Source organism: Pezoporus occidentalis, unplaced genomic scaffold, assembly GCF_034315485.1.
Source record: "Pezoporus occidentalis ecotype Australia unplaced genomic scaffold, CSIRO_AGI_Poc_V1 ctg36, whole genome shotgun sequence".
Classification (NCBI taxonomy): domain Eukaryota; kingdom Metazoa; phylum Chordata; class Aves; order Psittaciformes; family Psittacidae; genus Pezoporus; species Pezoporus occidentalis.
Window position 1 is genome coordinate 3,862,242 of NW_026915591.1, and position 6,000 is coordinate 3,868,241.

The following is a 6,000-nucleotide window of genomic DNA, read 5'->3' on the forward strand; positions in this document are numbered from 1 at the left end:
GGATCTTGTGGTCCTTAGAGAGTGGAATATCCTGATGGTGTGCTCTTTGAAGAAACCTGTGTCTAATAATGCTGTCCTGCCTCTTCCTAGGGGGAAAACTTAGGATGTTTATTGGACGGTTAAGTTCCTGGTATAAATAATGCTGTCTTTAGAGTAGAGGCAGCTGGCAGCTTTTTCATTCTTCCTCCAGACTTATTTGTTCAGCTTATGGGCCTCTAATACACAAAGTGCTTGCAGTTACAAGATTGATTTCTAGCCTCGTTTTTACAAATTGCCAGTGAAAAGAACTGGTCAGCATCTCCAAGGAAGCATTTTCTTTTAGGGTGAAAATTGTGTTTGCTGCTTTAAATTCTCCCTTGTCTGCTTTGGATGTAAGTTGTACTTTTATACAGAGAGAAGTGAACTGTTTTGCTTTTACACATCAATAGCAGATGTCAGGAGTCTGACAGCTGATTTCCCACTGGAAGGAAAATTGGTGACACAGACCATAGGAATCATCTTTTTAGTAGACTTTTATGTTAAATGTGCAAGGCTTTGAACAGATGTAGAAACCAATGGTAATGCAGGTAAAAGAATCCCATCTCCAGAGATGTCAGTCTGGAAACCAGTGTTTCACTTGCAGAAAGCAACACTTTATTGAAGTTTATAGCAACTTAACTAAAGACACAGTGTCACAGGGCTACTAACACCTCATTTCTCAACGTCTATATCCTGCTTACATCCAAAGGAAAGTAATTGGTGAGACTTGTGTGCGGGAAGCATTGTAATTATGTGACTGTGGTTCTCAGAAATGCACAGTAAATGAACACAGTGCTGTCTTAGAGCATGAGCTTCCTCAATTATCTTGTATGTGTTGTGTGCTATAGATGTACCCTTTGTAAAAGTACTGTTTGAATGATTCAAGAGCGATTCAACTTGTTTAGTCTTTCCTCCTCATTGTCTTTGAAGGTATGTGGTGGAATTCCTTGTTTCAAGTGTTCTTTGTTTTTCTTTTTAAGGAAAAGGGAATGAAAGTTTTATGAGATAAGAATTCTTCCTTCTGAATCCTCTGTCAGGGAGAATGCAGCAGGAGCAGTAGGAAGAAGCTCAGCCCAGTGTATGCAGAGACTAGTGTGGGAGCCTTCCTGTTATTAAGGTGTAAAAGTATTGAGAGTAAGTTTCTTTGGAGGTCTTTCAGGAGCAGACCCTGAAGGAGAAAATGTGAGAGAAGGGAAAGTTACCATGGGAAAGCAGTCTCCATATTCCAGTACATTCCGTAGAGGGTACTTGTGGGTTCTTTGCTTTGATGGCAGGGGAAAGGGTTTGAAGGGAAGTTAAAAAGATGCCAACCGACAGATACATAGTCTCATAATGATACCGCATGTCATCAACTCATGTCTTGGTTACTATTTATATACTGTTTCATATTCTGGATACTTCCAGATGTATCATTGTGGCCGTAGCCTTAAATTTTACTGTTAGACTACTGGGCTTTTGCATATGTATATTGATATTTATGATGGACCTTGGCATTGCCTGCCACTGGAATGCCTGTTTTACATCTTGTGGATGGCACCATAGACTCTCTGCTTCATGGAGCCTTTCTAGGACCTGTTATACTCACTACTTGTTTTCTGTGCACTGAATAGAAGCCAGGACAGTGAACTGTGGACAGTTATAATTACCAGCATAGACATCACCCTGTAGATTTCAGTTCATGTGCCTAGGTGCAAAAGTCTGCCTATAGGAATAGCACTACAAGTTCTGTCCTGAATAGAATCATAGGATCATAGAATAGTTAGGGTTGGAAAGGACCTTAAGATCATCTAGTTCCAACCCCCCTGCCATGGGCAGGGACACCTCGCACTAAACCATGTCACCCAAGGCTCTGTCCAACCTGGCCTTGAACACCACCAGGGATGGAGCATTTACAACTTCCTCGGGCAACTCATTACAGTGCCTCACCCCCCTCACAGTAAAGAACTTCATCCTTATATCCAAACTAAACTTCCCCTGCTTAAGTTTTAACCTCTTACCCCTTGTCCTATTACTATAGTCCCTAATGAAGAGTCTCACCCCAGCATTCTTATAAGCCCCCTTCAGATACTGGAAGGCTGTATCTATAAATTAATAAAATTAACTTTCTGCACAGTTTATGATCTATCATTTATTTGTAGCTGTGGAAAAAAAGCTGTAATAAAAAGGTATTTTAGACCAAGACATACAACACTTACATACAAAACAGTTAACTCTTTCTGGAAAGAGATATTAGATAAATCACTAAATTAAAACAAAACTGCCAATACGGTAGTCTTATTCTTAGCAGTATTTTGTAAGGTCTTCAAAAGTCTAAAGATAACTGTAACTGCTCATGTACTTTGTGGAACTGAAGCAGTAACTGTAGCCTATAAAATTTAATACATCCTCAAAACATCCAAACAGTACCAGCCGACTAAATGTTAGCTTTCAGCTTAATTGGGTGGATGTCAAAAAAGAGGTAGGATATAGAAGATGGGTTTTGGGCTTGGTTGAGCTATCATTTCCCTGAGCAAAGCCCTTTCTGATCAGGAGCTGGAAATCTCTGCAGGTCCCAAGGAAAGAAGAATAACGGAAGTAACTGTCTGTAGGATAATGCAAATACCATACTATAACCTTGTGGGAAATGAGGAAGGGATGTGAGAACTCTGTATGAAATGGTTAACAGCTTCCAGAGGCTCTAAGGGGCTACCAGACCATGGGGTTTAAGCACTATTAATTACCCAGCAAGGTGGAATTGTGTGTGCTGTGTAGTTTTATTTTTTTATTCCATCCCTCCCCCACCAACAACTGAGTGTAAGTCGACTAATAGCATTTAACTTGTTTTCTTTATAAAACATGCCTGCTTTCATAAACCTAACAGACAGTGCAATTATGTCAGCTGGTAGGAGCATCCTCACCTTCAGTATTGAATCTATTGTATCACCTTTGTTCAGACTGTCAAGTGTGAAAGAAAAGGAAAATACAGATGATCACCAAGTGTGTGTAAGGTCAAGGTCTAGGAGAACTGTGACAGAAGTGATATTAAATGGAGGGCATTGCAAAGTGATAAGTCAGTGAAGTAAAACTGCTCCTAAAAGTTCTGGATAAAATTAAAATAGCAGATTAATGTCTTTATAGAGTGTAGCTCTACATGTATTCTGTGTCCGACAGAGAAGTACTTCTGACTTGAGGAGATTGTCCTTGTTCTTGACTGATAATAAGTAGTTCAAAGACTGAAGTTATATATGCAAAGTTAGGATTGTTTAATGTGTCACTTTGTCACACATTTTACTTGCCGTTTAATGTCTTATGAGTCAGTTTCTCAATCTCTTACTCCATCCCTTCCCCCTCATCTTCTGAAAACCTCCAAAACAAAAAATGGGCAAGGTGACTCCTGCTGAGTTCAGTTATGTGGGAAGAATAAAGTTCAGTTCCCAGGCTTCTCTGCAAGTCAATTGGAAATTGTCACCAAGAGCCTCTACCACCGTACAATGCCTTTTCAATAGGTGACCTGAAGGGAGCTTGCATCCCTTGGAAAAAATCCATTACTTCAAGGTTCCCATTTCTAGTTCTGATAGAACAACTTGGAATGCTCTAGAAATGTAATATGACTGATACTAAATGGTTGCAGGCTTTCTGCATCAGTGCCAAATGGTTTGGTGAAAAGAAAAAGTGTCACTGGAAAGACACGTCCCTGATTTCTTTCTGACTGTTGCTGGTAGTGGCAAGCAGTGCTACAGGAACTGGAGATGTTATTAAAAGTTTTGCATGCAGCACATCCACAAAGAATGTGGCTGTCCCTTAAGAGGATAAGAACTTGTCACTTGCAGGTAAAAATAATGTATTTAGGCTTAGCTAATGCTGCAGAATGTGGGGTTTGTTATGCTGCTGGCCTGCAGTGAGCTGCAGGCTGCAAGGTGTGGTGCAGGAGAAATTTCCGATTGCTTGCTGACTGTGTGCCATAAATACATTCTATGAGTTGTCACAGTGGATATAATCTAAGGATATAAGCAGTGCCATAAAGATATTGTTTTATCTAAACTGTACTAGTCTTAACATGTTGGGTGTATCCTATGCATTAAGAGGAATGAACTAATAAATGTTCCAATTTAAAGTCGCCTCCATAGTATTTCTTAAAACATTAATAAGTTTATGCTGGCTTGTGAAATCAGCTGTTTCCTCTTTCATTTTCTAAGTTCATACACCTGACTGTCATTTATGTTGTGTTTGCATGGCAGCTTTGAGATGATGGCACCAGGGTCGCTAAGGAAGGGGTAGCTAAGTCATCATCAGCTTCTGGCTGCATAACTGGCATGGCCATATCTGCATGGAACACTGTCAGAGACAATAAATCCTGTTTGATAGCTAAGGAGCTCCTTTCTTGTGCTGTGTTATTTGCAGCTTTGTTCACCTGTCAAGTTTATAGTGAGCATGATGCTTGGCCAGTGGAGTTTGTTGTGGTAACTTGGCACAGCTTGCTCTGGTGGCCAAGCAAACAAGCTGTAGACAGCTCCAGATTTGACGTGCGTCATGGTGTAGCTAAAGAGTAGGCAAGATTGGCCATAGAGGAGGAAGACACACCCTGATAGATCTGATGCAAAGCCTATTTAATTCTCTAGAATTATTTTTTATGGCATGGGGATTAGGTGCTAAATCCTCAAATGGCATTTAAAGGTTTCTTAGATAAGAACATTTAAATCTCCCAAGACATACAAAGTGCACCTCTTCAGCTTGTTTTGCTGAACCAAAACAAATTCGTTGACTTTAAAGTATCAAAATAATATGCATGGTAGGGCTTTTGGTAGTTTATAGGTATTCTGGGTCAGACATGTGACTACCTAAATTAATCTGGAGGATTAATCAGGCACTGTCTTGTTATTTTGGGGTGTAGTAACTTGACTGTCCTTTAATATTCCTGATGTTAATGAGAAAATTACCAGACTTCATTTATTTGTCTTTTTCACTGCATTTTGTTTCAACCTGCCACACCACAAAGAGGAGAAGACTCTTTGCATGTCCATCCCTTTCCATGGATGGTGTTCTGGGTTGGTTACTGCCGCTGGCTTTTTGTCATCCTACCCTGCTGCCCATTGGTGGCTGGTTCTGGTGTGAAGGGCTGGGAAGGCATTAGCTCTGTATCCTTGGACAGCAGAAGTGTCCAGCCTAGCTTCTAAAATGCTTGAGAGCAGTGCCAGATGAGTTAATGCCAAAGCCAGTGACAAACTCTCACCAGGTTATCCTTTCCACAGGGCAGTCCTTCAGGCTGTGTCCACCTCAGTAGAAGCTGGTCTAAGTGGAAGGACTTGAGATGTTGAGATTGCTAAAGAAGCTGGTGGGGTTCTTGTTTGTTTGTGTTTGTTTTTTTCCTGAAGGCAATTGTTTGGGCTGTTTTGTTTACCCTTTGTTATTGGAGGAAGAGGTTTTTATAGTCTGGGGGTGAGTGGGGAAGGCAGCATTAACTGATTATGTTCTTATTTTTTCTACTTTAAGGACAAATCTGGAAAGGACATCTTTAAAGACATCTTTAAGGACATCTTTAAGGACAAATGGCTGGAAACAGTGCCTTAAAGTATGGAATTTTAAAATAAGAAGTATTGGATCTTGAAATCACAAGTTTGCATTTGTCAAGGGTTTCCACTGGCTGATATTGGTGTTTTTGGCTTTTTTTTTTTGGGGGGGGGGGGAGGGGGGGAAGGGTTACAAACTGAGTAACGCTTTCTATATTTATGAAAGAAATTGGTTTAAATACTGTAACTGTCTGCTTTGCGATACAAGACTTCAACTAAGTAAGTGTCTTGTAAGCTGCTTTGGCTCTATGGGCTGTGACTAGCAAGTCCCATGGTATTTGAGAGACAAACATAGTAAATCCTGAGTGACCCTGTCTACAGGTTGTAAATCTTTCTTTGATCATTGTATGGTGAAAAATTCAAACTTTACAGAGACGTGTACGGATTTTCATTGTTCTCTTACCTGATTTGTCCTCATTAAAAATTTTGGCATGAA